The following is a 25,756-nucleotide window of genomic DNA, read 5'->3' as shown; positions in this document are numbered from 1 at the left end:
TATTTGCCACAGAGGCCACTGGAGAGTTCTGCATTTGGGGCGTGTGTGTGTTTGCACTAATGCCCACGTGGGCCTGTGGCTCCTTCCTCCTCCTGCCAAGGTTCTTAGAATCATGTACCAGAGGCATCGCACGTCCCGGTACATCCATGACTATTCCTTTTCTTCCACTGATTGAAGACCTCTCACAAGTCCCCCTTTGACCTCCTTGGGTTCAATCCCCTGGAAAAGTGTCCCTTTTTGTTTTGCACAGTTGACCCCTCCCTCTTTCTGGAACGGAACCCTTGGGTCTCAACCATGGGTCTCTGTGGAAGGGGGAAATTGAGGCCTTGGGAAATTACTTGGAGGATGGTGAGGGGGGGTGGTGTGCATGAAATCATTGCGTAGGTGTGGATTTGAGGTTCTAAACTGGTGACTACGAATTGAGAGCAGCTGGTACTTTGGCCGGTGGGGGCCAGCACACTTTGCAGTCTCTTTCGATGGGGCTGTGACCCGAGTAGGCGGCCAGGGGAGTCTTCCCTACCATCTGCCCAGGCCGCCGCTGCTGTGCACCCACTGCCTCAGGACACTGAACGACACCCTCTTTCTTCTCAAAAGCATGTTGCTTTGCATCAGAAATGATATCGTCATCTCAGCCTTTGTTAACGAAGTTGAAAAGTCTCTAGGAAGAGCCAGAAAGGGAAGAGGAAGCCCCGGTCGTGAGGGCCGGGTGTGTGTGTGGGTGGGGGCCACGGCCGACAGAGGGCGCTCCCACACCACGCAACGCTGACGGCCAGGCTCCCGCCGGCGGGGAGAGAGGGGGCCGGCTGACCTTTCTCGGGTTGCCAGAGCAGCGGAGGTGTCAGCTGAGAACGGTCACAGCCTGGGGAGGAGAAGGGAGGGAGGGAGGCTGGGGCACCCGAAGGGGAGGAAGAGCCGGCGGGGAAACACAGGCACGCATTTCACAGAGACCGGGACACAGGAGACAGGCAGCATACGCACAGCGCACCTACAAACCGCACATGCAATAAACACCGCACAGACACAGCACACAGCCCAGATTTTTTTTTCCTTCTTCTGAATCACACAGGATGCAGAACCACAATGCGAATGCAATCCATAGTACGCAGATACACACAACATGGCCCTCTCGCCCAGCTAAGCCACAACAAAGACAGCACACAGACACACACGTGTAAACACATCTCCCCCGGGCAGATTCAGCCATGTACCATATGCAAAAGGCAGGTAACGAAGACCCGCATGGTAAGCACGCATGCACACACAGACACACACAGCCTGGGGATAGCCCACCACCGCAACAGACGTCCTCAGAGACGCGTGATGCGTAAACATGGCCAGTTCCCCACAGGCGTGCTGTAAAGACATATGCTATGTACCATATGCCACGTCTATCCACCCAGCGCAGACAGGCGTGCCGATCACACGAGATGTCATCCGCTTGCAGAGCACACTGCACACGCAGCTCACACTCACTGTACGGGCACAGGTCCACAGGCATCAGAAGCACTCGGAGTTCAGTAAATGTTTCTATAAGAGAAAAGACAAGGAGGCCAGAAATGGGGTAAGAGAAGAGAACGAGGGTTGAGAAAGATGAAGAAAGGACAGGGAGAAGAGAGAGAGAGAGAGGAGGGCTGGGGACCAGGTCTGGGGCTCCACTCGCCTCTCCTCCTCCCCACTCCTCACCGGTCACTGGAGCAGAGAGCAAACCAGATTCTGGTGGGGCGCCTGGGGGAGGCCACACCGACTTGGTGGCTACAGCTGGGGTGGATGGTGGCCCCTGTGAACGTGAGCCACCAGCGTGGGGGCAGGGTCAGAGGCACCACACCACAGCTCCGTCTCCCTGGGGCCCTGCAGCTCCAGGGAGACCTGTCCCGACCCATGCCATCTCATTTAATCCTGATCTGTGAGCTGCGTACAGTCCACAGTTTGACTGGCCCCTGGCCCCAGGATCACCAAGAAACAATTACCAGACTCTCAGGGTAGATTTCATTCTCCCCTCTGAAAGTGCACTTTTTTCAAAATAAAAACAGAAAACTTGAGTGATCCTATGAGGGGCTGTCCCTCCAGAGAGGACAGGGCAGATCAGGATGGTAAAGGGCTCCTACAAGCTTGCTTATCACATAGGAAAGTATAACCTTCTTGGAAGCACAGGATTTTCAGTGAAGCAGGTTCCAAGCAGCAGACCTTCTCGAGCGACCATCCTGGTGTAGCCTAATGCAGGGCCCCAGGATATAGAAACAGGAGACTCAAAACCTGTCTTCCAAAATGTACAGCATAAGCGGGGATAGACAGCATCTTCGACTCAATGGACAAGAGCAAACTTGGGAGAGATAGTGAAGGACAGGGAAGCCTGATGTGCTGCAGTCCACAGGGTCGGAAAGAGTCGTAGGTGACTGAACAACGGCAGGATAGAGTCACAGAATGTTAAGTGGAAAAGGGTTAAGTGAACGTATAGAAGAATGTATAGAGTTTAGTTCCTTTTATATTGATTAGGAAGAAAGAGGGCAAAGGGGTGAACATTGATTGAAAGTCTGCCACACACACTGTGCTGGGTACTGTGCATCCATTATTTTGGTTACAGCTCATAAAACAAACTCTGGAAAACAGAGCTTAGCAGCTCCACGTTACAGATGAAGAAACCGAGGCTGCAGATGTAAAGCCGCCTGCACAGGGCTGCACAGTGAGGGGTCTAGATTCAAAGCCGTCAGCTGGACTTCAAGCACCACCTCCACTTCACTATATGGCAAGAATTATTTCCTCTGGCTTTTCAGATCTTCAGTGAGAGTCAGCAGAAAGGGGAGAGAGACAGTCTCAGCAAAGAAACTCTGAGTTAGCTGGCATGAGGGCATACTTTAGATTCTCCCAACAGTAAGAGGGAATCTTGGGTGATGAAGTTCCTGGTCATTCTGCAAGGGCCTGTGTCCTCCAGTTTCTGGGCCTGGCATGTGGTCCCTGACTTAGGTGCTGATATGTGGTTCCCATGTTCCTGATGAGACCCACCATCCTTGTGTGCTTCAGCCCTTGGCTCCGTCATGGTTCTGCCTGCTGTTTGAAGTGGGTGTTGGGGATGGATCTCTAGCTTCCCAGATTTCTCTCATGGTCTGTAGAGCCTTCCTGATGAGAATGAAAGAGGAGAGTGAAAAAGCTGGCTTGAAACTCAACATTAACACACTAAGATCATGGCATTGGGTCCCATCACTTCATGGGAAACAGGAGAGGAAAAAATGGAAGCAGTGACAGATTTTATTTTCTTGGGCTCCAAAATCACTGTAGATGTTGACTGTAGCCATGAAATTCAGACACTTCCTCCTTGGAAGAAAAGCTATGGCAAACCTAGACAGCATATTTGCAAAGACATCACTTTGCCAACAAAAGTCCCTATGTCAAAGCTATGGTTTTTCCAGTAGTCATGTATGGATGTGAGAGTTAGACCATTAAGAAGGCTGAGTGCCGAAAAACGGATGCTTTCAAATTGTGGTGTTGGAGAAGACTCTTGAGAGTCCCTTGGACTGCAAGGAGATCAAACCAGTCAATCCTAAAAGAAATTAACCCTCCGTATTCACTGGAAGGACTGATGCTGAAGCTGATGCTTCAATACTTTGGCCACCTGATGCAAAGAGCCAACTCATTGAAAAAGACCCTGATGCTGGGAAAGATTGAAGGCAGGAGGAGAAGGGGATGACAGAGGATGAGATGGTTGGATGGCATCACCGACTCAATGGACATGACTCTGGGCACACTCTGGGAGATAGTGAAAAGGACAGGGAAGCATGACTTGCTGCAGTCCATGGGGTCGCAAAGAGTTGGACACAACTTAGCAGTTGAACAACAGCAACGACTATAGACCAGAAAATAAGAAATAGCACGAGAACCAGGGAGCCCGGTGTGGACGAAGGCTGAAGAGAACTGGATCCTGTTTTCCAGTGTGCATGGTCTGGAGCTCATCTTTCTGTTCTCTAAGCGCCTGTTATGGGCTATTGGATAACAGCAGGGGTGGAAGGAACATTTGGGGTCATCTAGTGATGGACAGCTGAGGTCCAATAACATCCCTCAACTTATTACTGCCATGCTTTCATTGGGCTTCCCTGGTGGCTCAGACAGTAAAGATTCCACCTGCAATGTGGGAGCCACAGGTTCGATCCCTGGGTTGGGAAGGTCCCCTGGAGGAGGGCATGGCAACCCACTCCAGTATTCTTGCCTGGAGAATCCCCATGGATAGAGGAGTCTGGTGGGCTACAGTCCAGGGGGTTGCAAAGAGTTGGACATGACTGAAGCGAATAAGCGCACACGCTCTCGTTAATAAGTGTGTTAGCCTCCGTTTATTAAACACTGTTGTGCCAGGAACTATGCCAGCGTGTGTTGTGTTCACAGCACTCCTCTAAGGCAGGCGCTGTGTGTGTCACTTTCACACACGAGCAGACCAAAGCTCAGAGATGCGTAGTGGCTTGCCATGGGCTTCACAGCTACCCAGTGACAACACTGAGGTGCAGATCAGGCATGTCTGACTCTGAGCAATCACTCCTAACTGTCCTGGCCTCTGGCTTTCCTGACCAACCTACATCTGTGGGCAGGGGCACTCCTCCACACTCGCCTGATTTAGGGAGAAGAACACTCAGATCAAGGAGAACAATATGTTGTTCAAAGTCACAGAGCTGGTTATCAAAACCCAGAGCCCCTAATCTCTCGTCTGCTCAGCTTCCTACTTCTCCCCGAGCCAAGCACGGCCCTATCACTTTTCATGGTGTCAAGGTTATAAAAGGGCTCGTCTTGACTAGAAAAGATCACTTTGGAATAACTAGAAAGTGGTGTTGTCCCTCCCCTGGGTCCCTTTAGCACGTCACTCAGTTGTTGACTGTCTTGCAGGTGGTTCCTTTGGAAAGGAGAACCCTCTACCTCCTGACCCCTTGAATGTCACCTGGCTGAGTTTGGTCAAGCTCCATTTTAGGTGACGTCAGCTGCCTTCATTAAAGCCTGGCACTGTCCACAAGCAAGTGCTATGTGATAGCTGGCCCTGGGATCAGAGGGGGGCCAGCTTCAGACTGGTGACGTAACAGCCTCGAGTTTCCGCACCGAGGCCTGTGTGTCGAGAATGGAGGGTTAGCCGACGAAGCCAGGAGGCCACTGTGTTCACATGTTGTTATTTGTTCTGGTGGGATCTGGCTCTTACTCAGCAGGGGGATTTACACTAGAATTATCCAGCTGTGTCTGAAATTTGGCTACGGACTCAGATTCCCAGGATGAAGAGGTCAATGGCTGCCTTTGTCCTTAAATATATTTCATTTTCTCCCTAGCTATTCTTGGTAGACTAATGACTTAGGGCAAAGCGTCCACAAAAACTCCTGAGTTAACTATGGGCTGATCTGCTGACACAATCCGGGGTGCTAAAATTCCAAGCATCTTTGTCCCCATGGGGAGGGCTCCCCAGATTTGCCCACTGCATAATGGATTTCAGGGTCATTCCTTTTAACACTGTGCATTTCATAATCTCTGTCCCCATTTGAGAAGGAGAAGTGAAAGAGTATATCCCACCTATGGGGACTTAATCTGATTTATTAATGGCCTCTAGAGCAAGATACAACATTTTTCCAGTAGTCATGGATGGATATGAGAATTGGACCATAAAGAAGGCTGAGTGCCAAAAAATTGAAGCTTTTGAACTGTGGTGTTGGAGAAGACTCTTGAGAGTCCCTTGGACTGCAAGGAGATCCAACCAGTCAATCCTAAAGGAAATCAACCCTGAATATTAATTGGAAGGACTGATGCAGAGGCTCCAATACTTTGGCCACCTGAGATGAAGAGTCGTCTCATTGGAAAAGACCCTGATGCTGGGAAAGATTGAGGGGAAAAGGAGAAGAAGGAGGCAGAGGATGGGATGTTTAGAAAGCATCACCGACTCAACTGGATATGACTTGAGCAAACTCCAGGAGATAATGAAGGACAGGAAAGCCTGGCACTCTGTAGTCCATGGGGTCACAGAGTCAGACATGACCTAGTGACTAAGCAACGACAACAACAGCGAGACAAAGTGCTGGGTTATAGTTTCAGCCCCACCATTTGCTCGGAGTTTAGTAACATCTTTAGAAAGGATGGTGTTACTATCGGGTAGTAACCCCTCATCGGGTTGTTGGGACGTGCTGTACACAGTCAGGGTTCGGTGACTGTTAGCTGCTGTCTTTGCTGCCTCTTTCAAGTTGTCATGAGAGGCCCAGTCTCTCTGAAGCTCAGTCTCTACATCTGTGACATGGCGACAGTAATCCTCACCTTGATGTTGGAGAGTGCGGTGTGAAATCAGAGAGGCTTCATGGAGACTTGCCAGGTGTTAACAGTAAAGGCTCAGGAACTAGGGAGTATGGTCTTAATTCCCTCCCTCCTCCTCTCTGTTTATCCCTCTCTTCCCTCCTTGAGGTCTTCTGTGAAAAGTCCCCATAAGCCCAGGCTCTACGTCTCTTATTTAAGCCACCTCATATTGGTGTCCTTGTCTTCTGCCTTCTCTCGTTCTGTCCTTCTTCCATATCACATCAGGTAGTTTACCCAAGGCCGTCTTGGTATCACAGACCCTCTCTAAGAAAACAGCAAGTGACCACTCCCATAGCAGAGCCTCCATTTCAAGGAACGTGAAAGCCCCGATCCACCTCCTGGATTCATGGAGAAGCTGAAGGTACCCAAGGTTTCCAGCCCGGTGACCTGACAGAGACTTCCAGGGACAGGGAGGCTGCAGGGTTCTCCTGAGAAGAGCACTCGGGACTGAGGCGGAACTGGGGAAGTCTGTCCAAAGGTGCCCAGTGGAGAGACAGAACCTGGGGCTCGCAGCCTTGCAGAGGTATGCTGGAGCCACTTTACACCTGAGTCCTGAGGACAGTCACACATCTCTTCCCAGCTCCACATTCAGTGATGTCACGTTGGGAGTGGTGGAAAACTGTCATAAACTGGCCATGGTAGAAGGATTTACACCGTGGAAATCAGCTGATGCTATAAGTCAGCACCTCTCCCACTTTTTTTTTTCCTCTCCAGAGAGCCAGTTGTTAAACATTTACCAGCATACCGCTGGACCCCAGTCTCATGAATGGTTCACAAGTCATGTGACCTCTTTGACCTTCATTTCCCTCACATATACATTGAGGCTAGTTTGTTATTGTAGGTCCTCTGAAGCATCTGAGAAGCAGATGCTGAGATGGGATGAAATGTTTAAGGTCTTTCTTAGGAGAAACACATGTATGGGAGATGAGAAGTTGCTATGAAGACTGGGAGTGTCTTCAGATTGTGGTGCAAATGAGAGAAGGAGAGAGAAGTTAAGGAATGTTCATTGAGGCCTTTCAGGGGCTCTCAAGGTGGTTTACCATCCAAAGAGGAGCCCTGGGTCTCAGTATACCTGCTGTGCCCAGTCACTGCTTGGGAGCAGGCTTTAAGAAGTGTGGCCTCGATGCTAATGTAGTGATGGAATTTGGAACACTCAGACTAGGGTTCTTGGTTAACTGAGCCTCTGATTGTTGAACTTCCTAGACGCATTCTCCTGGCCCCCACAGATATAAACACATCAAACCCCACTGGATGTGTCTTATCCAGATCACGTCATACAACTTTAAAGATAGTTTCTAAGCAAATAAATCTGTGCCAAGCACTGTGCCAAGTCTAGAGGATAAAGAGAGATTTGAAACGTGGTCCTTAAACTTAGGGGACCATCCAAGTGAGACTGATAAGTAAACAGACACACTCAAGACAGCGTGAAAAGTAAGGGGGATGGCAGGGAGGCTTGTTGGTAAAGCCTGCATAGAAAAATACGTGATGATCCTTGAATGGGGACCAGTCGGGTAGAATGGGGATTCTGGACAGAAAAAAAATCTTCAAAGGCAAAGGCTCAGAGATATGGAAGAGCACGTAAGATTCAAAAATTTGCAAGCAAATCAGCATGGGTTCAGCATAGATACAAGAGTGAAGTTAGAAATGACCCTGGAGGAAGGAATCAAGGCCAGACAAAGCTAAGGGATTGGATATATTCATTCACTTTTGTAGACTGTGGATAAGGGAGGAGCATTACAGACTTTTCATCAAATGCATTTTTTAGCATAATCACTGACTGCAGTTTGGAGGATGGACTGAAGGGGTAAGACAGGAGACAGGAAGTCAGGACAGGAAGTGAGGTCCACATGAGAGGCAGATAGCAGGCACACGGATATGGAGAAGCACAGTCAATTAAGAGGCATTTAAGTGATAGCACCTACACGAGTAGATGGCTGTTGGATCTGGAGGATTATGAGAGTCTATGATGGTGACCATGTAGCTAGCTTGAATTATACATCCTTGTAACTAAGTCTGTCTCTTGACTTTCTAAACTGTAGTTCCCGAACTTCCGGTCATAACCGTTTGTAGATTATGAAATCAACTTACTCTATTTTGTCCAACAGTTAAAATGAATATATAATGGATTATATTGCAGAGTAAATATTATTTCATAAAGCTTTGTTTTGAACTCATATCGATGCATGTGTGTAGTAGATTGGGATGTAAAATATATGAATCACAGTAAAGACCCTTTTCTAGTCTATGAATTTTTGTAGGGCAAGAGTTGCAGCTTACACTTTGTAAACTCAAGGAATTATAGAATTGGAGGAGGCCTTTGATTCTGACTTAGAGGTTTGGTGTCATCAAGCCCTGCCTCTGCACCCTGCTCCTCCCCTACCTCCGCTCTACTTCTTTTAGTTGGAAAATTATATTTGAGGAGGTTACGTTCTTTCTACCAGATCAGGTAATTCTCATACTATTCTTTGTAATACCTGGTTAAACTAAGAGAAAAAATAGATTGATATATGCCTTTATGAATGAATACATGAATGGCATAGCTTATAGATTAATGCAATAACAATTCATGAGTAAATGAATGAAGGAACAGATGAGTTCACAAATGAATTAATAGATGAATATATAGCTGTATGAAAAACTGGGTGGATGGATTAATGAAGGAAGGTGAGGGGGAATGAGGGGAGGCAGGAAGGAAGGAGCTCTTGAATCCCCTTACAAGCACTGTGAGTCAGTAGATTTCCAGCTAAGGAGTGAAGAATTTCTGAGTGACCCCAGGCAGGGGACCATCGCCAGTTGGAAATAATCATGTGGCCAGCAGAGATCAGCCAAACTTGACCGAGTGATGATGGCCTTGCAGTAGACTTTGTTACACACTCGTTTATAGGGTGAGCTATTAACTGGCCCCACACTGGGGTAGTCAGGCGCCTGACATCAGAGAATGAATGAGGTGTTTGGGGTGGGGAGAGGTGGGCTCCTTTCCCCAGCCCTGGTGTGCTGAGTCATCCCCAGCACCAAGGGCTTCCGTGCTATTATTCATCAGTCCCATGACTAGGAGCCAACCAGTTCCATGCAGCCCGGGACACTTCAGAAAGCTGCACATTTAGTTCAGGGGGAAAGTGCATTAAGGTGAACAGCAAGAACCGAAGGAGCCACTTGAGATCATTAAAAGTTAACCAAGCCTAAGTCATTTTAACTATTTGAATCAGATCTAGATTTCAGTCTGTGCTTCTCTACTTACTTGCTGTATGGTACTGGGTAAGTCCTTTACCTGTCTGAGCTTCAGTTGACTCATCATAACACCAATCTTACTTCTATAATCTGTATGCTTTGCAAAGAGTTTATGGTAAATAAATGCTTATTATCTCCATCTTTTCTTTGTCCTTCAAATTTCCCACACTTTCATTCACTTATTAATTCATTTATTCAACAAATGTCTGTGGAGTGCTCACTGGGTACTAGGCATCAGGTGCTGGGGATGCATGAGTGAGCGAAACAGACAAAACTTGGGGGGTGGGATTACCATCACGTTTCATAACTCCAGGGGCACCACTCACATAGGGCTCTAGAAGCAGAGGGAAACAATTTTTTTTTTCTAAAAAACAAAATATATTGTTTATTAGAAGGTGATAAGGGGAACCAAAGAAAAAGATGAGCAGAAAAGTTATTAGAAGTGGAGGTCTACAGAACTTTAAATAAGATGGTCAGAAGAGGGCAGCCTTTGAGCAAGACCTAAAGGAGGTGAGGGACGTGGAGGAAGAGTGTCCCTGGCAGGGGCCAAATCATGTGCAAAGCCCCTGAGGTGGAATCTTACCTGCTGTATTTGAGGGGTAGAAAAGGAACCGTGTTCTATTTCCAATTCCTTTTCCCTGCCACTCTGCTGGGGGAATTCTTAATTAACCCACAGGCCTCGTCCCCTTTTCCTTGAGCATCTTGTCAGAGGAAGTGCTTGCTGATGGTCTGGTTATAGCTTTTCTCACACAGCAGAATGCAAGTTCCATGAGGCAAGTCCTTCTGACTTGCCCCCTCTCTTTTGTCTGATAAGTGCCTCCTCATTCCTTGTCCTTCAGCTCAGTTCAGTTCAGTCACTCAGTCATGTCTGATTCTTTGCAACCCCATGGACTGCAGCATGCCAGGCTTCCCTGTCCATCCCCAACTCCTGCAGCTTACTCAAACTCATGTCCATCGAGTCAGTGGTGCCATCCAACCACCTCATCCTCTGTTGTCCCCTTCTCCTCCCACCTTCAATCTTTCCCAGCATCAGGGTCTTTTCAAATGAGTCAGTTTTTAGCATCCAGTGGCCAAAGTATTGGAGTTTCAGCTTCAGCATCAGTCCTTTCCATGAATATTCAGCACTGATCTCCTTTAGGATGGACTGGTTGGATCTCCTTGCAGTCCAGGGGACTCTCAAGAGTCTTCTCCAACACCACAGTTCAAAAGCATCAATTCTTCGGGGCTCAGCTTCTTTATAGTCCAACTCTCACATCCATACGTGACTACTGGAAAAACCATAGCTTTGACTAGATGAACCTCCTGAGAAATCTGTATGCAGGTTAAGAAGCAACAGTTAGAACTGGACATGGAGCAACAGACTGGTTCCAAATCAGGAAAGGAGTATATCAAGGCTGTATATTGTCACCTTGTTTATTTAACTTATATGCAGAGTACATCATGCGAGATGCTGGGCTGGATGAAACACAAGCTGGAATCAAGATTTCCAGGAGAAATATCAATAACCTTAGATACGCAGATGACACCACCCTTATGGCATAAAGAGAAGAACTAAAGAGTCTTTTGATGAAAGTAAAAGAGGAGAGTGAAAAAATTGGCTTAAAACTCAACATTCAGAAAACTAAGATCATGGCATCCGGTCCCATCAGTCAGTCAGTTCAGTCACTCAGCTGTGTCTGACTCTTTGTGACCCCATGGACTGCAGCACACCAGACCTCCCTCTCCACCACCAACTCCCAGAGTTTGCTCAAATTCACGTCCATTGAGTTGGTGATGCCATCCAGCCATCTCATCCTCTGTCATCCCCTTCTCCTCCTGCCTTCAATCTTTCCCGGCATCAGGGTCTTTTTAAATGAGTCAGTTCTTTGCATCAGGTGGCCAAAGTATTGGAGTTTCAGCTTCAGCATGGTCCCATCACTTCATGGCAAATAGATGGGGAAATAATAGAAACAGTGAGAGACTTTATTTTGGGGGGCTCCAAAATCACTACAGATGGTGACTGTAGCCATGAAATTAAAAGACGCTTGGTCCTTGGAAGAAAAGCTATGACCAACCTTGACAACATATTAAAAAGCAGAGACATTACTTTGCCAACAAAGGTCCATTTGGTCATCCTTGAAGGTCCCGCCTAAGCCTTGCAGTCTCCAAGAAACGTTCTTTAAATTGTCAAGGTCATGCTCACCTTTCCTTGACCTGAACTCCAGACTCTACACAGAAGAACATTATAGTACCGTGGCAGTCTAATAAGTGAGCTGAAGAACCTAAAAAGAGTCTTAAGATTAGTTAGGGAAATGGTGGTTAATCCAATTGAAGTTGGTTTCTTTATTCAGTGACTTCTCAGAGACTTAAATATGGTGAACTTTAGGATCCCACTTTAGGAGATACTGGGTTGAAACTTGCGTAGGAGTCTCCCAGCTTCTGCAGTGCTGTTTGGTTTGACCTCAGCTGCTGTCTGTCCCTCAAGCTCCATGGCCCAAAGGCGGCCACCATGGTTTGGGTTTCTGCCTCCTGCTTGTCTGCTGAGAGAAAGGCTGCTCAGGATGCAGAAATGACCTCAGACTTTTAAATTTTCCTGGCCAGTAGGGAACCCCTAATGAAATATAAGGAGTCACAATTACAAGAATTGGGAGAAAGCCAAGGGAACGAAAAGGGAACACCTATGACCCAGGCTTGTGAAGAGGAGGGCATGGCTTTTTCCGTCTCAGGCCTCCATAGCTACCTTCTCAAGTAGTCTCAACAATAAAAGTTTGGCAGGTCAGTTCATGCTATAAAAATTAAATTAGCAGCGGTATGTAATGGATGAAGCTTGATAGCCATAGGGATGGGATCTTTATCTTTGCTCCCTGGGGCTTGTGGGGGGTGCCAATGAACCCCGCCAGATTTTGACAAGGAGATTCTTGTTTTTTCTGTCTCATTATGTCCGTCTTTCTCAAAGTTGTGGTGTTTTTCTCATTGGTGGTCTCTCTTGTCTCGGGAACTTGGTTTGGCTTTTTCTGATCCGGAACCTGACGATCCAGCGACACTTTAGGATGTAAAAGGTAAGAACTGGTATAGCAGAGAGATGAGAAAATGCAAATTATTTTGCCTCCACTTATTTTATTTTACTTCAGTTCAGTTTGGATCAATAAACATTTCTTGAACTTCTACCGGAGCCGTTATACCAGACATTGGGGAAACGAAGATGAATAAATCATAGCTATTGATCACAGGAGCTTTCCAGCCTGGTTGGGGAGACATTCAGAGAAAGGTGACCAAATAGCATGGTGCACACTGCGTGAGAGAGTGAAAGATGAGAGGGGTGAGGGGGAATGTTTGGAGACTCTGTGCTCGTGAGATGAGCTTGAGTGTGAAGCAGGAACTGTATTATTCTTTTTAGAACATCAGTTTTCAGCGTATACGATGTCTGCAGACTTCCCCACCCTGCAAACTCTCTCAGCCTCATTTTCACAAACGATCAGGGTCTTTCTGTCTACTCTGTGCCCAGTCATCCTGGTATGTGTACGCTTTGTGTTCTGCTCCTGTGGTTACCTTTCTCGCCCCTTTGCCTGTCAAACACCAGTCGTGATTCTATGAGATAACTTTCACTTTCTCTGAGAAGCGTCCTCACCATCTTCCTTCTCCACCTTCTATCCAGGCCCACATATGAATATTTGAATTCTGTTGCCTCTAAACCCCTGGTGACTCAGCTGGTAAAGAATCTACCTGCAATGCAGGAGACCTGAGTTTGATCCCTGGGTTGGGAAGATCCCCTGGAGAAGGGAAAGGCTACCCACTCCAGTATTCTGGCCTGGAGAATTCCATGGACTGTATAGTCCAAGGGGTCACAAAGAGTCAGACATGACAGAGCATCTTTCACTTTCAAAACAACCTAAGTTTCTAGCGATGGATAAATGGATAAAGAAAATGTAGACAAAAGACATATGTTATATATACATATATATAATGTGTATGTATAAAACATGTGTACACACACATACGGACATATGTTCATTTATAAAAAGAAGGAAATTCTCTTTTCACACAACACAGATGGACTTTCAGTCACTATCCTCAGTGAAATAAGTTTAACAGAAAATGAGAAACACTGTGTGTTCTCACTGACCATGTGGAATCTAAAAACTCAAAGAAAACAGTAGAATGATGGTTGCCAGGTACTAGTGGGGAAGGGTTGGGGAATGGGGAGTGTTAATCAAAGGGTACGTATTTTCGGTTATAAATTGAGTAAGTTCTGGGAATCTAACATACAGCCTGGCAACTATAATTAACAGTGCTGAGTTATATATTTAAAAGTTATTAAAAGTAGCTCTTAAAAGTTATTAATGTACAGTTTTTTAAAAAGAAGCCATTATGAGAGTGCATGGAACTATTAACTAACCTTGTGGTACTAATCATTTCACAATATATTTATGTGCATCAGGTCATCATATTGTATACCTTAAACTTACATATATGTCAATAATATCTTTACACCTGTAGGTCATGTGTGATGGCAGACCATTTGGGGCCCCGCTGGGCTGTGGCAAGTATAATACAGTAATTCAGAGTAGGCATTAGAACCAGACAGTCCTGGGTTCAAATCCCAGTCATACTGTCTGTTAAGCTCCATGACCTTAAATACGTCACTTTAAACAATTGCTTCTTTACCAACAAAATATGGACAATAATGGTAGCTGTCTGTTTTATTGTTGTGAGGATTAAATGAAAAAATAAAGGGAGATAAATTGCCAGGAAGCAATAATAGTTTTAGTTCAGTTCAGTTGCTCAGTCGTGTCCAACTCTTTGTGACCCCATGAACCACAGCACGCCAGGCCTCCCTGTCCATCACCAACACCCGGAGTCCACCCAAACTCATGTCCATTGAATCGGTGATGACATCCAACCATCTCATCCTCTGTCGTCCCCTTCTCCTCCTGCCCTCAGTCTTTCCGAGCATCAGGGTCTTTTCCAATGAGTCAGCTCTTCGCATCAGGTGGCCAAAGCATTGGAGCTTCAGCTTCAGCATCAGTCCTTCCAATGAACACCCAGGACTAGGGAGTAACAAAGGCAGAGTAGTGTAGAGGCCTGTATGAAGAGTATAGAGAACACACATTCTTAAATCGGACTTCCAAAGTGCAAATCTGGATTCTGTTACTAGAGTGTAACCTTGGACAAGTCCCATAGGTTTCCTGCAGCTCAGCTTCCTAACCTGTAAAACAGAAGAAACAATACTACAGGCCCACAATCCCTTATCCAAAATCCTTTATCCAAAATCCTTAGTTCTAGGTGTGCTTCTGGATTCAGATTTTTTTTTTTGTAGGGGCTGGAATTTATTTATTAAAAAAAATTTTTTTTTAATGCAAGATATTTGCTTTACATTATGCTGGCTTCTGCCATACATCAACATGAATTAGCCATGGGCATACATACGATCCCTGCCTCTTGAACCCCCTCCCACCCCTCTAGGTTGTCACAGAGCACCGGGCTGAGCTCCCTGCATCACACAGGCCGTCTGTTACACGCATGATAATGTACACGTTTCTGTGCCACTCTCTCAGTTCGTCCCTCCCGCACTGTGTCCGCTGGTCTGCTCTCTGTGTCTCTGTCACTGCCTTGCAAATGAGGTATCACTTCACAATGGTCAGAAGGACCATCATTAAAAAAATCTACAAACAATAAAGGCTGGACAGAATGTGGAGAAAAGGGAACCTTCTTGCAAGGTTGGTGGGAATGTAAACTGATATAACCACTATGGGGAACAGTATGGAGATTTCTTAAAAAGTAAGGGCTAGAGCTACCATGCGATCTTTTTTTTTTTTTCTCTTTTTTTAGAAAGGTAATGCAGTGGGTATGCCATTTTCACTCAGCAGCTCCATAATGAAATGCCAAACTTCTTTTCTGCAGCTCTACAAATAATGACATAAGCACACTAAGTCAAATTAAAGATAAAAGACTGTAGATAGCTCACAGTGAATCCGGATTAGAATTCGCCTCTAAATAAGTTGTGGAAAAAAAAGCCAAAAAAACTGGATTTGTTTCACCTCAGTTCTCAGCACTAGTCCCGTAGGGCCAGGTAGAGGTAGATTCACCGTGTGTCTGATGACCTTCCCCTCCCTGAACTGTGCATCTGGTCTGGTTAGATTCCCAAGGTTTCTGCCTTCTGCTTCTGTCTGGGGGCTGGAGTAAGGTTAGGACAGAGGCTTTACCCTGGAATAAGGGTCTAGTGTGGAGATCCCCAAGGTCCCTAAGCCACCCTGGGTACCCGACTGCAGAGAAGGGGAGGCCTCCTCCAGCCCCAGAGACTCAGGTCTTCCCCAGGAGGCCCTGGCTGGCGGGACAGAAGGCTGGGAGAGTGGGGTTGAAACTGCTTCCCCTGTTCCCCAGGTGTAAGCTCCAGAAAAGCAGCAAGTCACCATTTCTTTTGTCCTTTCTGTTTTGTTGGCTGGTCTGTTCTGAGCACCTACAAGAGTGGCGGGCTCACAGTAGGTGCTTAATAAGTATCTGCTGAATGAATGAGAAAATGAACACGAGTGTGCACTTATTAAGCAGCTAGCACATGTCAGGCAATCTTACACAATCCGTTCAACCCTCACGTCAGTCTTGTAAAGCGGGTACGGTTCTCATCTCCGTGGTCCCTCAGAGGAGAACTGGGGCTCAGACAAGCTCACATCACTGGGATCCATGCCTCGGCCGCAGCCCTGGCCGCTGTTTCTGTGCTCCCGCAGTCTTACGAGAGACAGGAAGGGGGTCCCCTGTCAGCCAGCACAGACCAGGCCCAGGCACGCAGTCTCCATCTCAGGCCTCGCCACGTGTTCCTACTGACAGCCCGGCTAGTGGCTGCAGGTGGATTGCAGCAGCTGGACGTGGTCATTTTACTTCTCTGCTGATAGCTCTGTGATGGGACTTCTGTAAAAACAAAAATCCGCCCGTGTGTATCCAGTCACAGCCTCTTGGAACATGAACAGTACTTGAAGCAAATACAGATTCAGAGCTGCTAAGGAACCAAAGAGCAAAATAAGAGGTGTGTGTGGTTTGTTACAGTGTTTTTGTTTGTCTGTAATATCACGGTGCCTATTTCACCCTGGGGGCTTATAGAAAATATTACATTTGTTTATATATACTTAGAAAAAAAGTAGGGGATATACACACCAAGATGCCAACAGTAGTAATTTTGAAGTGCAGGGATTGCAGATAATTCATATCTTTTTTTTTCCATCTTTGCTCATATACAGTTTCCACTATTCCACTGGAGGACCAGACATTACTTAGGTAATTTATGTGGGGATGTGAAGAGACTCAGCCACAGCTCCTCCAAATTGCAGTCCTTTCGCTTCTGAACCAACCTGTGGTTTCTTCAAGGACAATTTCCCAGTGACATTGTCACTGTCTGAATTGAAAGCAAGAAAGAAAAATCAGAAAGCACGTCAGAAAAATGGTGGCCGTCCACGCCTAGACACTTAGGAAAGGACCAAAAAGGGAAGGAGAATATGACCTATGAACGTCTGTCATGTGCTACTCACCAGGCGGAGTGTTGTCATCACACTCTCATATTTAATCCACCTAGGAACGCTGCAGTTAGACATTCTTCCCGTTTCACAGAACAAGAGACAGAGACTTGAAGAAGTTAAGTTCCTCCAAATCACATATCCAGAAAGCAGTAGCCATTTAAGCTCAAAACGCTGGGCTTTTCACCACTCCATCACTGAATGGAACAGCGCTTAGCCACACGCAGTGGTCCATCTATCTGCCCTCTTCACGTACATTCCTGTCCGTTTTTGTAATGCTTGCACTTTACCTGTGCTGAGCTCTGTGCACGTGTGGACGCCTACTCCAGTGACTTCCTAGGTGCTTTCAGGAACACAAATGGGTAAAGTGGGTGGAAAATTACTTCAGCATGTGACTGTGAATGTCGTGGATATAGAATGCCATAGATACATTCTTATCACTCAGAGCTGCTGGCTTAAATTTGGGAACATCTGTGTCATCACCGCGCTTGAAAGCCAAACCGGAAGGAATCTTGGCGACCTAGTTTATCAGCCTCCTTCTTGATTTCTCAATTTTTCTTCCTCCCTCCCCCCTCCTCCTCTCTCTCTCTTCCTCTCTCTTTCCCATCTTCTCTCTCTGTCTGGCCCTCCCTTCCTTTTCTCTGTCCCCTTTCCCTTCTCCTCCCCGTTCCTTTAGTATCAGCAGAACCCGTTATTCAAGCACAGTTTAGAAGGGCCAAATGTACAAAACAAACTAAAAGCAGGTGCCTTGGGGATCTAGACTGAAGTCTGCTCAGCGACCCTCTGCTTCTCTAAAGAACCCTGGGACCTAAAACCCATGGATCTAGACCTTCATGCTTGTCACCAAGGAGGAAATTTAAAACCAGGAATACAAAGACACTTCTCCAAGTGTCTCAGACACTCCTAAGCAGAGTGACTTGGGTTTCAAGCATTCACTCACCTAAGGTCTCTCTTTACATTTATTACAATTATTTGTTCAGATTTTCTCTTTCTCTGCAGGAAGGTAGAGTGCTCAGAGGGCAGGGGTGGTGCCCGGATGTTCTCTGTCGCACCCTCAGTACTTAGCTCTGAGCCACACACCTTTTGGGTGTTAAATGCAGTATTGCTGAACGGACGATCAGCCGGATGAATGTAGTAGATCCTTTTTGCTCAGCCTGATGCTGCCGCGCTGTGAGTTTATGACTTGTCCCCATGATGGATCAATGTACTCCCAGAACTAGTAGCCCCTAACTGGAGCCACTAGTTATCCTAAATACCCGCCCTCCATCCACCCCAAGGCCTCTCCTCATTCCACAGCCCACAGCTCTTGTCATTGAGCTACCAGCTCCAGGGTGGGGATTTAGTCTTTTTAATTTAGCTGACCCCATGTATTGTTCAGGGAACGTGAAATTCACAGAAACATCCATCTCCATTGCTTCCCCTCTTCCCTCTGCAGAGCTCAGGACTTCCTTCCTCCCCACCACACCAACCTCACTAGAGTCTTCAGAGCACTGTTTAATAGCGGCTTTCCCTGAGGTCAGCTTCAGTCAGGGGTCTTGATGAACCCTGATGGCCTGGGTGTGGGTGGAGGGCAGGGAGGAAGAGGGTGCGAAGTGTTCTGAGTGGTGAGGGATGAGCCCACCCCCTTCCCACTCAAACCCGTTCTCTGCAGTTCGGGCTTGTCCTGGTCTCACCCTCCTGCTCGGCTGTATTTCAGGCTGGGGTGGCGTGGGGGAGGGTACAGGAGCCGGGATCTCTGTTGGGGCTGTTGACTTGCTTTTGGCTCAGGGTTTCCAGCCGCGCACGAGCTGGCTGGCTGGCCTGTGCCTCTGGCCTGGCTTCTCTTCTTGGCCGGTGTGCAGAGAGGCCCAGGCCGGGGTGCTCAGAGAAGTTGCAGGGCCTCAGCCTCTTGCTGTGGTGGCCTCCAGGCGGTTGTGGGCCATTTCGTGGAGCTTCGAAAGTGGAAGAGCGCTTGGCTCATCCCAGGGCCTCTGCTGACCTGATTCTCTCCCTTCCACACAACTGGTTGAGGAACATAGATGCTCTGGAATATCTGGGAATCACATTATACGAAAGGATTTTCCAGGAAACCAAAACTCGGTTTCCCTGAAAACCGAAGTCCATTCGATCCCCTTAAGAATGTTCTGGCTGGCAGGTTCAGGATTTGAAGAGCTCACATCATCTGGGTTTTCCTTCTCAAAGGACCCTGGAAAATCAGCCAGCACAGTTTCTCCTATCCCTCGTCTGAACATCACTTCCCAGTTTTGTCATACCCGGGATATTATTAACTTAATGCATTCTTCTTAAAATGGACCTGTTTTTATTGTTTTTATTTTTGGCTGAATCAATGATTTTTAAATGGAAATTTTTATCACTACCAGTAAGTGGAAAAACCAGGATTACTTGCCATAAATAGAAGATAACTCTAAAAATCAATACAATGAAAACAAAACAATTTTTATAGAATTCTGGACAGCTGTTGTTGCCTCTGGAAGGCTCTGGATTACAGCTTTGTTATGCATCCCCCCTTTTTTTATTTTGTTTTGTTTTTTAAAGGAAGGTTGTCAGGTGTTACAGATTTGTCAAAAGCGTCTTGGCACCAAAGCAAGCCATTCTCACCAAAGCAAGCATTCTCCATGACTGAATTGGAAGGGCTGAAAGAAGATTAGAAAGCTCTGTTGTTATTACTAAATGGTTTAATTCTGATGTGTCCCACACTTTGGTAAACACCTTGTAACCCAATAGAATGTTTTTCTAACCCGAGAGGGGATGGGCTCGCTGCCGCGCGACAAATCTGTGCAAGTGGTGGGACTAAACTAGACCAAGGACTCTGCGCCCCAGAGTGTGCTCCCCTTGCTTCCTAACAAATGCCGAATCGCCTCTTTGAAGGGAACAATTCACTCTTCAGGAGTGGGATCTCTTGGGGAAAGACTGTCAAGAAAAAGGTTATATTATTACTATTTTTTTTTTTCCATCACAGCACTCTGTGTCTACGGAATCATTAAGAAAGATACTGATTTTTTTTTTTTTTCACGTTCTTTCTGCTTTACTGAGTAAATTAAGTGACTACTATAGTGATAAGGGGAGAAGGCAATGGCACCCCACTCCAGTACTCTTGCCTGGAAAATCCCATGGACAGAGGAGCGTGGTAGGCTGCAGTCCATGCTAAGGGTCGAACACGACTGAGCGACTTCACTTACACGCATTGGAGAAGGAAATGGCAACCCACTCCAGTGTTCTTGCCTGGAGAATCCCAGGGACAGGGGAGCCTGGTGGGCTGCCGTCTATGGGGTCGCACAGAGTCGGACACGACTGAACTGACTTAGCAGCATAGTGATAAGGTAATTTGTGCTAAATTATATAAACTAGAAAATAAATCATCCACAAGCGTGCTGAACTTTGTTAATTAGTAGTTTAATCATTCAGTACTCGTTGAGTAACTTGCATCCTCAGATATATTTACTTACAGCTGGTAGAAGACTCTCTGAAGGCTGCTGTCCTATTCTTCCACTGCAATTTTCTGAACTTCAAGTTTTGTTCAAGGTCGAGTCAGCAGACTGGTAGACCCCACGTTTGACTTGCCCAGATGTTCTAAGAGAGGTGAGAGAAGCTGTGACTTTTGTTGAATACGCACAAGGCACCAGGGCTACCTAGGTAAGGGCTGTTATCACAACCTCATGATAGAGTAGAGACTTAGCTGAAGCGTTTTGTCTGAGTCATGCCCACCTGGGCAGATAGAAATTTGGCTTGGGCTCGAGTCTTTCTGGTTCCAAACCTGGCACCCTTTCTGCTGCATGTCAGAGCTGCATGTTCGTCAGCATTCTGAGAGCAGGCAGTTCTTCCCACACACACTTTCCATTCCATCTCAGGGCCAAACTCTGTGCCCTTACACTGAGTTGCTGCCCAGGCGACATCTACCAGCCGTAAGGGTGATACAACAGATGCAGAGAGTTGAGATCCAGAAGAGCAAAGTGAAGAAAAATAAGCAATGAACCCTGGCTCGGTGCTCTCTGGACTTTAGCCCCTCATCTAGGGTTCCTTGGAGGTGAATGCTATAAACATCTCAAGTTGCATCATTTTATTTATTTTTAATCTGGGAACAAAAACGAAGTGAAGTGAGACTGGTTATTGATCATACTTGTTTTAGAGTCAAAGGTAGACACTCTGGCCTCATATAAGACACATCTGAAGATTCACATAATCTTCCTAAAACCAACAGACCATTTAAAAAAAAAAGTGAAAAGGAAGGTACTTAAAAAAAAAAAAAAAGCAAAGAGGGGATCTGTTTGAAATAGATGGGGAAACAGTGGAAACAGTGTCAGACTTTATTTTTTTGTGACTTTCCAAAATCACTGCAGATGGTGACTGCAGCCATGAAATTAAAAGACGCTTACTCCTTGGAAGAAACGTTATGACCAACCTAGATAGCATATTGAAAAGCAGAGCCATTACTTTGCCAACAAAGGTCCATCTAGTCAAGGCTATGGTTTTTCCAGTGGTCATATATGGATGTGAGAGTTGGACTGTGAAGAAGGCTGAGTGCCAAAGAATTGATGCTTTTGAACTGTGGTGTTGGAGAAGACTCTTGAGAGTCCCTTGGACTGCAAGGAGATCCAACCAGTCCATTCTGAAGGAGATCAGCCCTGGGATTTCTTTGGAAGGAATGATGCTAAAGCTGAAACTCCAGTACTTTGGCCACCTCATGTGAAGAGTTGACTCATTGGAAAAGACTCTGATGCTGGGAGGGATTGGGGGCAGGAGGAGAAGGGGACGACAGAGGATGAGATGGCTGGATGGCATCACTGACTCTATGGACATGAGTCTGAGTGAACTCTGGGAGTTGGTGATGGACAGGGAGGCCTGGCGTGCTGCGATTCATGGGGTCTCAAAGAGTCGGATGCGACTGAGTGACTGAACTGAACTGAACTGAGATACCTCTTGAGACTTTCAGCCAGGGGAAGCCTTCTGTCTCACCCGGCCCTCTCCTCTGTACTGGGCTTGTTGTTTGCAGCTTACCACCCTCTCCTCACTAGAATCTGTCCCATTCTCTTCATGACACAAATACACTCATAGATCTCCAAAGGAAGCTGTAAAATCCCACCAAAAGTTCTTGACTATCCTACAGAGGTCGTTTCTGCATTCTGCCCATGGTGGCTTGGACCAGAGTACATGCATGCTAAGTCACTTCAGCTGTGTCTGGCTCTTTGTGACCCTATGGACTGTAGCCTGTCAGACTCCTCTGTCCATGGGATTCTCCAGGCAAGAACACTGGAGTCAAAACCTGGCTCCAGGTGATGCCAAGTTTCAGGGTACCAGCCTTTGGGTCTTCATCTGTCCTTTAACCCCTGGGTTGGGCTTTTCACACGAGCATATGAGATCGAGTCCTTTGGCTGGTGGGATGCTGGTATGAAAAGGTTCATATACCAGTTCTGCTGTGGCCCACTGCATGGTCTCCTCTCTGGTTCTCAGGATAAGGAGTCTGGACAAAATCAACAGTTTCTCAAACTATGTTATCAGAAACTTAGGTTTATCTTGAGACATCCCAGGAGCCACCATGGGAGGGAAATTAAAGACAGGAGTTTGTACCCATTCACTTCATGCTACCAGCAGAGCTGCTTACCTCTAACCTGTTGGGTTTTCCTCTGAGATTTGATTAGGCATAAATGATTCCCTGTTTAAGAGTTTGAAGCACCCATTTTGTAAACTCGCTGTCAGTTAAAAGAAACACCTACCCCCATGCATGCATGCATACACACACAACAATACCCTCAAAGAAAATAAATGAAAACAAGTGAAACACGTTATTTTCCTAGCAATATGCCTGTTTTATCATTACTTTTAAAATATTTATTTATTTATTTGGGTCTTAGTTGCAGCATGTGAGATGCATGCAATCCCTGACCAGGTATTGAACCCAGGGCCCCTACAATGGGGGCTGTAAAGTCTTAGCCACTGGGCCATCAGGGAAGCCCCAGTATGCCTGTTTTGGATGATAGATAATTCAGGCATGGGGAGGAAGTTGAATTAGAGCGTGCTTTTGTGATTTACCCACACCTCCACACGTCCTGTGAGGGAGGAATCTTCCTCTTTGGCCTTACAAGAGTCCAGTGGGCCGACTTTAGCCTCTGGAAACTGCTGGAACAAGGGACAAAATTCTTCATGGACACTTCTGTTTCTCTGAAATTTATTACAATCAAGGGCATATGTACATGTGTGTGCATGTGTATATATGTATGTATATGTCTCTATACATGAACACCCGTGCATATTCATGTGTGCACATGAATGCACACATATTCACACACATGGTAGGCTGTTTCAAAATGTGCCAGCTGTATCTTTATGGATAGAACTGCAAACTTGGTTAGACATCATCTTGCTTTTCTTTGCTCCTAGTTCTCCACAGCTCTATTCCCTAAGAATCTGAGATGTCAAGGTCCTGCTTCCTTGCTCTCCAGCTCAATTTCTTATCCCTCCTAACCTACTTTTCAGCCTCATTGAACTGCAGTGGTCCAGGGGGAAGTGGGGACTAAGTTGGAATGATGGTAGTGGGGAGGGTGGGAGGGATGCTGAGACACAGAATCCATAGTGCAGTGGAGTTGGTCGTAGCAGTGGTGGGGGTGGGGGGTGTGTGTGTGTGTGTGTTTTGCTGGAGGAGAAGACTGAACGGACAGAGTGGACATAGACTCTTAAGAGTTGAGTCAGGACTAGTGACTATATAGATGCTGCCGCCAGTTTCCCAGTGGAAAGGAATACAGAAGAAGCAATTCTGGAGAAAGAGAATTAAGTCCCAAAAAAGTCAGGAAGGGAGGCTTCAGGGAGCTGACATTCCTGGGCAGGGGCTGACCTCACAGAGGTGGAGAGGCTCAGTTGCCTCCTCAGATATGCCTTCCCCAGTCTAGGGCCCAGATGAAACCAGACAGGAGGAAGCGGTGGGTAGTGGCAGCAGGAAGGGGTGTTCACACTGACCTAGTCAGTGGGTCAAAGATGAATTCTGATGTGGGAGCAGGCCAGGCTGGGAGGAGAGAGAGAGAGGATTTAAATCAAGGGAGGGCTAAACTATTTTGCAATGTGTGGTCCATTTATAAGAGAATCACCAGGGAGAACATGTTAATAATGCAAATTACTGTGTTGACCCCAAAGCTACTGAATCAGAATTTCTGGGAATCTTTATTTTTTACACGCTCCCCAAGTGATCCCATGTCTCCTAATGTTTGCGAGTCACCATGATGGAGACTCTCCATGGGATGATGAAACCAAATGAATGTTCTCCCAAAGGGTTCTGCAGGCCGGTGGAATGCCCCTCCTCCTCTCTCCGCACCACATCCTGGCTTCTTGTGAAAGGCGGCGCAGGCTGAGTGTGTTCCGCTTCCTTTAGACCCGAGGTTAGGTCCCTGTGCGCCCAGAGGCTGACATCTCCTGACTCCGGGGGCCAAGCCTGCTTCTCTTCCTGGCAGACAGCAGAACTGCTGGAGCAGGAGCAAGCAAGGCATCTGCGGGGTCAGGAGGGCCTGAGCTCCAATCTAGACTTGGCCTTGTCCCAAGCTTCCCTACATCGGCAGGGGCGTTTCTCCGTTTTTAGGGACGGGAATTCCTGCCCATCTCACGGGACTGTTATGAGGGGGGAGTAAGGTCTTGAGTGTACAGTGTGTTCAGATCCGCCAGCCTCAGTTTCCGTATCCGTTAAAGAACCTAATGTCATCTTTACAGCTGCAGCCTTTCAGGCTTCGCTCTTGCTTTCTGCCCCCCTCCCCTAATCTCCTCCTCACCCAGACTTCTGACGGTGATGCCCACATCCAGCCAAGGAGGTAAGAATAGACAGCCTTGTCTTATAGGCAAGAGTGCTGTGCCCCAAAGCACAAGTATAGCAATGTAGGTACCTAGATTGAAACCTAGATTTGTCAGAATTCACAGCTTATGCTCAGAGATGTTATACTGGTGTAAATCAGATCTTTCAGTTCTGCGGTCTGATAGAAAGTCCAGAGTATTAAGTATTATGGACGAGAAACAAGATTTATAGGAGATGAAAGGAATGATTTTGACCATGGGTATCTGGGAGAGCTTCCCTGGTGGTTCGGATGGTAAAGAATCTGCTTGCAATGCAGGAGACCTGGGTTTGATCCCTGGTTTGGGGAAGATCCCCAGAGAAGGGAACGGCAACCCACTCCAGTATTCTTGCCTGGAAAATTCCATGGACAGAGGAGCCTGGTGGGCTACATGCAGTCCATGGGGTTGCAAAGAGTCACACATGACTGAGCAGCTAACACTTCTCACTGTTCGTCTTGGAGGGCTGCTTGGTCAGAGTGGAATTAAAACAGGTGTACTTCATAGAGCTTCCTTATGATCCAGAAGTCCCATTCCTGGGTGAAAATTCAGAAAAGAGGAAAGCTCTAATTAAAAAAGAGCCATGCATCCCAGTGTCTGTAGCAGAACTGTTGACTATAGCCAGGATACAGAGACAACCCAAGTGCCCAGCAACGGACGACTGGTTTAAGATGTGTGTACACATACACATTCACGCACAGTGGGATATTACTCAGACGTAAAAGAGAATGAAAAATACTGTCATTTGCAGCAACAGAGATGGACCTAGAAAATACCATACTCAATGAGGTGAGTCAGAGGAAGACAAACATTACAGGATATCACTTATATGTGGAATCTAAAATATCATACAAATGAATCTACATGTGAAGCAGAAACTGACTCACAGACAGAGACAGCAAACCTATGGTTACCAAAGGGCAAAGGATGAATTAGGAGCTTGGGAT

At 46.6% G+C, this 25,756-nt stretch overlaps 1 protein-coding gene and 1 long non-coding RNA gene across 9 annotated transcripts in view; one reads left to right on the top strand and one right to left on the bottom strand.

Moving 5' to 3' along the window:
- The window catches only part of ASTN2 (astrotactin 2), a 1,042,634-nt gene that overhangs the window by 910,630 nt on the left and 106,248 nt on the right, over window positions 1-25,756 (top strand). The window lies entirely within an intron of this gene.
- LOC147367875 (uncharacterized) lies at window positions 16,355-20,595 on the bottom strand. Its single transcript, XR_015168765.1, has 3 exons — window positions 20,453-20,595; window positions 16,651-16,888; window positions 16,355-16,407 (listed from the first exon to the last, which is right to left on the bottom strand). It is a non-coding gene; the product is annotated as an uncharacterized LOC147367875 (long non-coding RNA).

This window comes from Bos grunniens, chromosome 8, assembly GCF_055505025.1.
Source record: "Bos grunniens cultivar Pamir isolate PY7600 chromosome 8, Bosgru_T2T1.0, whole genome shotgun sequence".
In the NCBI taxonomy this organism is placed as follows: Eukaryota; Metazoa; Chordata; class Mammalia; order Artiodactyla; family Bovidae; genus Bos; species Bos grunniens.
Note: the sequence above shows the minus strand (reverse complement) of the source record. Positions and strands in the feature narration are given on the sequence as shown.